The sequence below is a fragment of the Ascaphus truei genome, chromosome 5, assembly GCF_040206685.1.
Source record: "Ascaphus truei isolate aAscTru1 chromosome 5, aAscTru1.hap1, whole genome shotgun sequence".
In the NCBI taxonomy this organism is placed as follows: Eukaryota; Metazoa; Chordata; class Amphibia; order Anura; family Ascaphidae; genus Ascaphus; species Ascaphus truei.
The window spans coordinates 297,995,947-298,007,624 of NC_134487.1; the positions used below are offsets into that span (position 1 = coordinate 297,995,947).

General features: G+C 45.2%; 1 protein-coding gene across 1 annotated transcript in view; it reads right to left on the bottom strand.

Moving 5' to 3' along the window:
* STK38L (serine/threonine kinase 38 like) overlaps positions 1-11,334 on the bottom strand; it is a 45,874-nt gene extending 34,540 nt beyond the window's left edge. The window contains exon 1 of the mRNA XM_075602832.1: positions 11,178-11,334. The gene's annotated coding sequence lies outside the window, so the exon portion shown is untranslated. The remainder of the gene's footprint in view (positions 1-11,177) is intronic.
* Between the last annotated feature and the right edge of the window lie 344 nt (positions 11,335-11,678).

Consider the following 11,678-nt stretch of genomic DNA (forward strand, 5'->3'; position numbering starts at 1 on the left):
ATATCCCTGCTTCAGCACAGGTAGCTCAATGGCTCAATCTTTGCGCCATCTGTGCTTAAGCAGGGATATCCTGAAACGCTGACCTGTTTGGGGGGTCTTGAGCACTGGAGCTGAGCACCCCTGTTCTACACAATAGCTTCTAACCTATTTGGGGCAGCAGATTTCATTAAGGCCGCGATTATAGCGGTGGGGCACGTGCGATGCGAAAAATTAATGTTGTCCAATGAGTGCGCACGACAAACGCGTCCAAGCAAGCAGCTTTTGAAAAGACATTTGAAATTAATCTTGCCGCGCCACGTGAGCAGTTCAGCCAATTAGGGCTAACTGCTCACGAAACGTCCCGGCCACGCCTCCAGCCTCCTGTGTAGGTTTCGCGTGCGCACAATGTCACGCGCACATGCTGGCAGTATAATCTCAGCCTAAAGAAGCAGTTCAAGCTGCCATTTAAAAATATATATATATATATATATATATATATATGTGCATCAATACAATCTGCATACTGAAGTGATTAGCTAGGTTGCCGATCAATCGGCAAAGATTTGGTTTGGAGGTTCACTAAATCACTGTCATTCCTGCAGAAGAGTACCCAAGATGCAAAGTTCTGTGAGGAAGATCATGTGACCAGGCATGCACTAGATACAATTGCTGCACTGCTAGAGTGATAGCAGGGAGCCAGAGCCTGTTTTGAAGAGGAAGGTGGTGTGATGACTTTGTAAATGGTTGCTACAGAAACAAAAAATTGTTACATTAGAATACATTAAAAAGGTCTTAAAATATAATATATTTTTTAAATGCTACAAGTATTTTCTCATAGTACAGAGCTGATTTATTTAAAAAAAAAAAAAAAAAACACATGTAGGATATTGCCTGAACTGCAGCTTTAAGAGTAAAGCAAAAGCATTAGGTTAAAATTAAAGACTTGCAGTCTAGATGTTTGAAAAGTTTCTCTAGTATCGTCTTCTTTATATATATATATATATATATATATATATAAAAAAAAACAAAAAAAAAACACAGATTTAGCAAAACGCCGTTGGGCAAAATCCAAGTTAAAACAAACTAAATACCACTACCTCCTCTCCGCTAAGTCTAGAACAGGATACAAAAAAATAAACGCGCACATGAAAGTAGTAATCTGCATTCTTCACCTAACATTCCAGCACAGTGGACGTAGGAAGCACCACTAAACTTATTTTATTATTTAACACATTCTTACCAACATCCTACAAGCAGCCTCTCCAGAAATAGCCAAATAAAAAAAGTACACAAACAGGGAAGAGACCACAGAGCTTCTGCAAATCATAGTGTTGGGGGAGCCTGTAAATGAATAACACTCAACAGGGCCCATAAATTACTGAAGTGGTCAAGTGTGCAACCTCTTGGTGGATTTTTTCCAACAGCTCCTTGACATCTGTATTTATCAGATGCAGCTGTGACATTTTAAAGCACTGTCTTTTCTAAACCACCTGTGTTTGCTGAGAAAAGCAGAGGAACAAATACAACCTAAACTCTAGATTTCATGCAGCCCTGTGTAAGACAAAAAGTATACTGGGAAAACACAAGTACACCGTGAACTGATAAACATCACAACCATATGGCATTCATCCCAGAACAAATATGATAAATACCATCACGTGTTCATGCTTGCATCGTGGCTAATTTGCTTATTCAAAAAACAAGACTAACAAAGAAACAGAACATACAGTAAAAATGTACAGTATATACTTCACATTAGCTACATAAAAGCTTTAATGTGACAAGAATAGAATACAATCTTTTGTTTTTCTATACTTGGGCTGAGGCATTGATTGCGCCCATAGGCCGCGCACGACAGCAGGAGGGGGCGTGCGTTGCGTGAGGAATCAGTTGAAACTGATTTTGCCGCGACGGGCAGGTCACGTGAGCCAGCTCCGTGACATCACTGACACGCCCCGACGGCACATCTACCATGGCTGAAAAACGCGGCCGAAAAACGCACCCGCTTCACGCAGGTGACATCATGGATGCGCACGCCTCCACATGGGCGTAGGAGGGAGAGAGGGAGAAAGACTTCTTCTAACCATGTTCCAAAAAAAATAATAATACTTTTTTGAATGCAAAGAAGGCTGCCAAATAGAGCCTCGATCTAGGCAGATTATTATTTTTTACTATAATCAATCCAGGGGTGGGGGTCAGAGCATCTCGGATAAGATCCATAAGTCCACCCACATCTATTAAAGGTAATAGATCAAAATAAGTACAATCTTCAAGAGAGTGGCACAAAAACTGACACCTGGTCCAGCTTTGACCGGCACCGTGCTGACTTGTCAATCCACAACACGACGGTCACAGTACCCCCTGGTCCGGCTTTGATGTTGCGCTATGACTGACCGGTCAGTCGGTTCAATGACTCATCACAGGCACCAGGGACAAAACATTAGGCTTCCAGGCTAATTCTATCCCCGCTTTAAGAACAAAAATAGGCTTGAAAAACATGTAGGTGTTATATTTGCCTGTACTGTGTTAACAAGAAAATACATTACATTGAGATTTGTGTATGTATAGTCACTGCTCCCACCACACCCATCAAGAGTTTAACAAAGTCTGCATCTTTTCCATCAATGGAAGTAATAATGTTCCGGTGTTTATAAAATGCATATTAACGTTATTCCTTTGGAGAATTGTCGGTAAATAAACAGCACTGTATAATTTTGTAATTTATCAATTTGCTCATGTTTGAAAAGATAAAAGCCTTCAAACCAGACACTTGTATCCTCCCAAATAATAGGGCAACTGTTTACTATAAAAAGCACACGCCAAAAAAAAAAAAAAATCGGGGGTAGAGGGGGAAATATCAGCGCTAATATTCTTCAGTCTGTATAGAAGTGGCATTTCCCAAACATGCAAAAGGTATTGGCTCAAGTAAGAAAGACCCGCCAGGATTCCCATAGGAGCCCAGAGTATTCGGATTAATACCGAGGATGGTTCTGAAGCAACAAAGGAGGGGGGCCGGGTCCCACACTTACTCAGAGCAAAGTACCTTCATTTGAGTGTTAAGAGTGGGCACTGATGGAACTGTATACATGTATGTCTATTATAAAAAATACAGTACAATGTTGCAATGTGTATGAGCAGTTTCTGTCCATGGGGACACAAATAAATAACAGTTGTACTACAAAGGTCCCTGGCCTGGCGCCCATTATTCAACAACCTTGCTACCTGATCTCGCAGCCACCTGAACCAAGCCCGAGTCACAGTAACCCATGCGGCGTAGCCGTATAGTACACCCCCATGTAATCTCCATGGCAGAGAGGGAGGGTTACATATGTATTGTTGTCATACAATGTTATTGTCCTCTCTCCCATATTGTACTGTGCAACATGTTGGCACCAAACAAATAAAAGGTAATATATTACCATTTTGAGCCAATAACGGAATTAAATCTACAGTTGTGTTGACATCACTTCCCTTATAGGTTACAGACAATCTTTATCAGAGTTTTCCTAGTATCCTATTCCAAAAAAAATAAACATTTGGATAAAGTTGGGTAGATTTGTATCAGTCTGATAACTGGAAAGTAACATTCCAAGAGAGAAAAGACCAAGTTCACCAAATGTTACAAAACATTACAAATGAATGGTTATATTTGACTCATGCAAGCTCCTCAGTTACGTTACAGGGAAGGTGTTTTACTCTATACCAGGGTTTCCCAAACTTTTTTTTCCGTGACCCGGTTATTTTTGAACTTCTCCTTCGTGACACACTAAACATTTTATCGCCTATACTGGCCTATAGGGCCTGCACAGACACACACACACACACACACACACACACACACACACACACACACACACACACACACACACACACACACACACACACACACACACTCAGCCACTGACACACGCAGCCACTGACACACACACTGATACATACACACAGCCTCTGATACACACACACGCAGCCATTGACACACACACGCAGCCACACAGAGACACTGCTACACACACACACACTGATACACACACACTGATACAGATACACACACACACACTGATACACACACACACACTCGCTCTCCCCTATACGCACACAGACACAAACAGTGAATTACAGGCAACTACGGATGTGAGTGACTGGAGAGGGGGCCAGGGACACTTGGGTGGGAGGGAGGGGGCCAGGGACACTTGGGTGGGAGGGAGGGGGCCAGGGACACTTGGGTGGGAGGGAGGGGGCCAGGGACACTTGGGTGGGAGGGAGGGGGCCAGGGGCACTTGGGTGGGAGGGAGGGGGCCAGGGGCACTTGGGTGGGAGGGGGCCAGGGGCACTTGGGTGGGAGGGGGCCAGGGGCACTTGGGTGGGAGGGAGGGGGCCAGGGGCACTTGGGTGGGAGGGAGGGGGCCAGGGGCACTTGGGTGGGAGGGAGGGGGCCAGGGGCACTTGGGTGAGTGGGAGGGGGCCAGGGGCACTTGGGTGGGTGGGAGGGGGCCAAGGGCACTTGGGTGGGTGGGAGGGGGCCAGGGGCACTTGGGTGGGTGGGAGGGGGCCAGGGGCACTTGGGTGGGTGGGAGGGGGCCAGGGGCACTTGGGTGGGTGGGAGGGGGCCAGGGGCACTTGGGTGGGTGGGAGGGGGCCAGGGGCACTTGGGTGGGTGGGAGGGGGCCAGGGGCACTTGGGTGGGAGTGACTTACCTTGCCGCCAGACGCTTTCCCCTGCTGCCCGGGACGGGAGGTGGGCTTGGGGACACGGGAGGTGGGCTCGGGAGGGGGTGCCACGGGAGGTGAACGCTGGAAGCTGGCCGCGGGGGGAAGCGGGCCGCAGTAGGAGCTTGTACTTCCCCCTCCGCCCCACATAACGTGCGGCCCGCAGAGGAGCTGGTACTTCCTCCTCCGTCCCACGTTGGGAGCGGGGGGGGGAGGAAGGGAGCGGGGGGGAGGAAGGGAGCGGGTCTTGTTTGCCCTGTTTGCGACATTTTTTTTAAATTGAGCAGGGGGGACGGGAGACACCGCGCTGCCAGCCTCGCTGCGACCCGGCAATTTTGGTGCGACCCACCATTTGGGAAACGCTGCTCTATACTATGAAAGTCCCATGGTTTGCAATAATCGTACAAAAGCCTTCGGTCCGCAGCTGTGTGCGACTCTCCCTGAATTGAGAGCAGCAATAGGCAGAACCCTGGAGCGCCCTGGCTTGGCTCCCATCCCCACTACGTTGAGCAGGTAGAAGATCTACAACCCGGCACCCCACACCAAGAGGCACAGTGCTGGCTGTCCTGTCACCACCGCGACCGATCTCCATGTGCTCTATCCTGCTTTGCGGTTTTCTTTTTCCATTGCTACCCAATGATTTATTCTAGCTTTAAAACTAGGCCTTTGGATTAGCCTGAATAATTGCAAATCCCCTTTCTGGTTGGCCATATAAGTTGGCGTCAACATATTTTTTGGAGTGAAAAGATTGGCCAAAACCAGCACTGCCATAAAAATAGGCAGTACAATAAGAGCTTGTGATGTTGGACTAGAAAAAGAAACCCACAGTTACAAAATAAAATTTAAAAAAAATTAACCTTAAATGCAACTGTGACAGAACAAGCAAACAAATAAAACATATGAAAAGTTTGTTTCCAAGACACTGTAACAATCCAAACATCTAATTACATAACTTTCAAAATTAAACAACAACTTGCATTCAGTCAACTAGATTTTATTTGGTTTCTGAAGAGTATAAAGAACTAGACTCCTGTGAACAAGTCCTCGCAGCATTAGGCCTCAGGCATGGTGCCTCGGGCCACCCTGATCAGCGCTCCTGCTCTGCCTCGCCTGCTCAAACTGGAGCTTTTTTGTGTCCTGGCAGGCGAGGCAGTGAGCGCGCTTTGGGGGCGGGGCAGAAGTGTGTCTGGAGGCGGACTAGTCCCTCGCTCCCATTGAATGTGAGCGGTCACGTGACCGCTCCTCCGCTTCCCTGAGCGGCAAATTTTAAATTTGCCTGTCTCTCCAACATATCTGAGCCTCTGCACGCATACAGAAGCGGCTGCTAAAGCTGCGCTGATGACAGATGCAGGGGGTGAGTGCATCTGCTCAGCACGGCTATGTCCCAGGCCTTACACAAACACAGAAAGGCACATTTCACCCAGGGCATCATCTACTTAATAAAAGCCATGCCTATCTTTAACAAAGCTGCATGTATTAATTTGGAGAGATGTACCACTTGGCACTTAAAACATCTACACGCTTACTGCAACACAGTGTCAAATATCCCAACCCTTCATTCTGCGAAACATCTTTAAAAGTTACTCAGACTTTTTGGGGGATAAATTACAGACCTTGAAAACAAACAAAGATACATACCATACATACATAAGAAAGTTGGTTCCCACTCACAGTATTCTAAAGTGATAAGCCACAATATACACCAGGATATGCCCCAGTGATATGCACAGTTTTCTGCTTATAACCCTACTTTAAAAATTGACTGTTTGCAAAAAAAAATTTAAATAAAATGTTACATAGATTATTGTAGATCTATATAGGTATCTGCAGCACTCAAAATAATACGAAGGTATATCAAGCAATACAGGATCACCACTCTGCTCCTAAAACAACACTATAAGAACAAAATCAACAGCACTCTCTAATGATCTGTAATCGTAAATGATGATGTTTTATTCCGTCAGCAATACACTAAAGTAAAAAATGGGCGATGTTTCAGACAATCGAGTCCTTGATTGTCTGAAACGTCGCTCATTTTTTACTTTTGTGTATTGCTGACGGAATAAAGCATCATCATTTACGATTACAGAGTGCTGTGAACTTTGTTAATGCTCACGTTTCAGAAAATGTGTCTGGAAACCAAAATTCTGTATATCGAACCCTATTTTCCTATTATATAAACTAAAGATGCGCTCCCATCAGCCCAAGACATAATAAAATCACACTTAAGAATGCAGCAAACCTTTTTTGAGCACATAGTTATTTAGAAATCGATAGTTGTATCTATAAAATACATAAGTGAAAATGAAGAGTGTGGGGAAACTAGATTGATGTAAAAAGTGCACACAAATGACCTAGAACAGTATTAACTGCGCTAGGACAAATAACGGACCATGCATTGTGAGATTTCTTCCATCCGCAACATGTAGTTTAGAGATTCAAAATGCCGTAAATGTGAATTTTACATTCTGTATATCTAATTTCTTCCCTAATTTATAAATTCCGTTATGGCGAAATTCTGTATAATCGAGAAATGCCTGTATTTTCATTTAAATTGGTTACCTCAATTATGGCAAACCAACACATTAAAAAAAAAAATTACAAAAACCTTGGCCTACTTTGCTTTTCACTTGAACGTACCACATGCACTTGGGTATATTCAGGACAATAGCCTTGAACATGAAGCTAAATCAAAATTTATTCAGGAGGAGGGTGGGGAAAGCTGCACAATTTTTTTATTTTTTTATCTTAAAGGCTACTCAGCACAAATTTCAAAATGATGAAATAAAATGTATAATGTAAAACTATGCAACATAAACCACTGTTAATATTGTAATTAAACAGTGTGAAACAATATAAATATTATATTACTAGTACACATTTAAAAAAGCATCCATGACAAACTGATTCATTACTCAATTATATGCACAGTGCGTGCTGTGGAAGCTCGCGTGGACAAACATGATGGCTTGTAATTACTGCTCATGTACAGATATATATGTTGTCATTTTCATTAGGAGTGTATTACAGATTAGTTAACTTCAATAAGCTAAACAATGATGAAGACAAACTGTACACACAGACAGCATTACAATGCACATATGTAGCTCATCTAATCCACAGTGCTGATTTACAAAAGAGCGGTTACCACGTGCCACCAACCATTTACAGTAGTTGAAAACAGACCCCTGATCGCGGTCAAGAGCTGTGCACGCGACGCCCCCCTTCCCGTGCTACAGTGCTGACTGAGACTACGCTTAGGCCCCGGTCACGGCGCTGTAATGCGCGCCCGCGCTTTTGGCTGCGCGTTACGGCGATTCCCCGGTCTGCAGCTCACTGCAGGAGCAGAGACGGGGGGGGGGGGGGGCGTGGCGGAGGAGTGACGGGGCGCGGCCATGACGTCACCCGGCAGGTTCGCCCTCATTGGCTGAACCGCCGGGGGCGTGCCTAGCCGCTCGACGCGAGTTCCTGCTCTCAATTCTATTGAATATATAAAGTCCCTCGCAGCGGGCCCGGCGCCATTGCGGGGAGGGCTCTCGTGAGCGCAGCGTCCGCCACAGCGGACGCTGTAGCAGGCAGCGGGGGCAAGGCCTTAGGCTGCGGCCGTGGTGAATGCTGGAGAGGGCGCCAGCGTTCACTCGGCTTCTCCCCGTCGCCTGCAGCAGGAGAGATCTGTGTCCTGCATGCAGAGGAGATGGGGAGGCATGGCTGTGATATCACGGAGCTGGTTCGCCCTCATTGGGCGAACCGCTCACGTGACCCGGCTGCCGCCCGGCCTCCACACAAAGACATTTTTCTGTTTTCTCCTGCATCGCGAGCGCCGGCGCCTCTGCTCTCGTGCACGTTCTCGCACTCCACATAAAGCCTCAGAGGCACTTATGGTGCCGGCAACAGCGAAGTCAGGCTGCGGTCGCTGGAAAAATCAAATTTAGATGATTTTCAGCGACCAAGCCGTGCAGCAAGCAATGCATTTGTTTTGACGCGGAATAGTTGTTGCCGATACTATAAGCGCAGATTTAGGGGATCTTGAGTATTGAGTTGAGCACCACTGGTGTACACTGATGGTCCAAAGTATTAATTAATTTGAGGCAAGTACAATTTGGGATGGTGGCCCATCACAAAAAATGTCAAGTGATCTATTTGATAAAGGTTTGAGAACAACTAAACACCTACCTTGGATGAAACTCTTATTTGTTAGATTATGTTTGACAATTAGCCTAATGTACATACCATTATCATGCAATCATTCACTTCTTTTCTGTGAATAATGAGCATTCTTGTAAAGAGCAATGCCACTGCATTAATACATTTTCAATAAAATTGACAGTGCCAAGTAGAAGCACTCAGTCATATAGCACCATAAAATGAACTAATTTACCAGTCCGTTGACCTTTATTCCTCCATAGCCACATAAATCAGAGAAATATATCATAGAATGTATAATAACAAAAGCTGCAGTGTTCTAAAGCACTTTTAGAATGCCCCGATAACATTGGTTTTAAAAGGCCATATTTGCAAAAGGAACAGTTTTACAACAATAATAATAGAATAATAATAACAGTAGAATAATAGTGGAAATTGCCACAATTAAGTAGAACTATGAACATAGGGTACAAAAGTAAAGGTAGTCTGTGTACAAACAAATACAGTGTTGGCTGATCTCAGGCAGATTGTTATTTGGAATAATTGTAATGCCAATGTGCGAGATTAAATAATATTGTGTGACCAATAAATTGCCAGCAGCGCACAAGAAAAATGTGATTCTAGAATCTATGGGATCCAGAAATCTATAACTATAAGCGCAGCCCAATACTGAACACAAGGTAGCAAAAGATCAAAAACGCTGCTATACACAATGCGACACCAAAGGGGATTAATAGACAACACATTCTTACGCCGAAATGATAGATTACAGTGTAGATCAGGGGAGCGCAAATTTTTGCTACTGCGCCCCCGTCTTCCTTGCCCAGCTCTCGCGCCGCTCCCCCCCCCCCCGCCCCACCTTGTATCCGTGTCAAATGACGCTGCGGGTCATTTGATGCCGGGTTGCCATGGCAACGCATCACACAGACGGCTGAATCCCGGTAAATGGAGTGTTGCAGAGGCTTCACGCGATCCCCCGGGATTTAATTTAAATGCCTTGGGGAAGAGTGCAGGGCCTCTGCAACTGTTCGCGCCCACCCACAAAAATCTCCCGGTGCGCCAACCCAGTTTGCGCATCCCTGGTGTAGATCATGCTTTGGGGATACCTAAAGAGCACAGGAGTGATAATTAGTCAAATGCATTGGTGTAGGAGTGCATAATGCCTTAAAGTGGTATTAAAAATAAAATAATAATAGTCTAAAAGCCAGCACAATGAGTGAATACATTTCTTAGCCAGTGTGTGTGATACTGTAAGACATTGTACGAGACAATCTTAAAATGTATACTTTTTTTTTTTACCCCCTCCTTTACTGCTGTAGCAACAAACTATACCTGCAAGGACCTTGAGATGGCAAAGAGACTTTAAAAAAATTAAACACTATTTGCAAATCGTAAATAAATCCACGTATTCCACTAAACACACTTAATGGTCGTAGTGGTTCTTAAAATGTTCAAGAACAAATACTTTGCAAAAGTTACTGTAGTGGAATCATATTCAAATTTAAATCAGCATTACCTCTGGGGGGAATGATAGATAGACACTAGATTATATTAAGTCACATTTATATATGTTATCGAGGTGTGTATATATATATATACATATTTTTTTTTTTTTTCTATCTCGATACACATATATAAATGTGACTTAATATAATCTAGTGTGTGTGTATATATGTTATTGGCCCGAATATAATGCTATGTTTTTTTCTTCCAGAAACTGCACTCGTATTATATGTGCAGCCTAACACCTTTTATTTCTCATGTAGAACACCATCAAAACGTTAGGGTCGTATGTGCAAGGCCGTACTATATTCGGGCCAATACAAAGAAAAAAAAAAAAAAAAATATATATATATATATATATATATATATATATACATACACACACACACACACACACACACACACACACACACACACACACACACACACACACAAACTATGGCTAATTATCTGATATATGTACACAAATTATACATATACGCACAGTAACACAAATATGATATATATATATATATATATATATACACACAGCAAAACAAATGACTAAATATTATCCGAGATATAGATATATATATATACACACACAATATAGATACAGACGTGTGTGTGTGTGTGTATATATATATATATATACACACACACACACACACAGAGTGACAGTGACAGCTTTTGTCCACAGCGCCGCAGTGCTGCTCTCCCGCACCGCCGCACTCCGGTACCGGGGCCCAGCCTCCCCCCGGGACTCAGCAGCGCTACCGCACTGTGACAGGCGGGGTGCCCCACGCACCCTCTTTCCCCACACAGAGTCACTGCCGCTCTCCCCCGCGGAGAGGAAGCCCCCGTTACCTCGCTGCTGCCGTCACCGGTCTCCGCGCCCCCGCTGCCCTCGCACCCGTTGCCTTGCTGCCGCCGGTCTCCGCGCCGCCTCCGCTCTCACGGCTGTAACCGCTCCCGCGCACGCCTCGCGACACACCGGCTCGCGCTCGCTCTGACGCACGCCCCGCCCCCTCTCACTGACTAACTGCACTGCCGTGGGGTGACTTCCTCGCGCCTCTCGCGAGAACTCCACACCTGTCCCTGCGCTGCCTGCCTGTCACGCCCACCACGGCCTCAGCCACGCCCCCTGTTCCACCCGCCAGTACTGTCAGCGGACCGGAAGTGCCTTCCAGTGCGGCGGCGTGTGGCGCTGCCAGTGTTAACCCCTCAGGCGCTGCCAGTGTTAAACCCTCAGGCGCTGCAGGGCACTTTGTCATAGGCACGTGAAAGTAACACGACACTGGGCTGTTACACAGGGAAAGCCGCAGGTTTCCCTTGTAACATGTTCCAAATTCAGCTTCATTTCCTGAA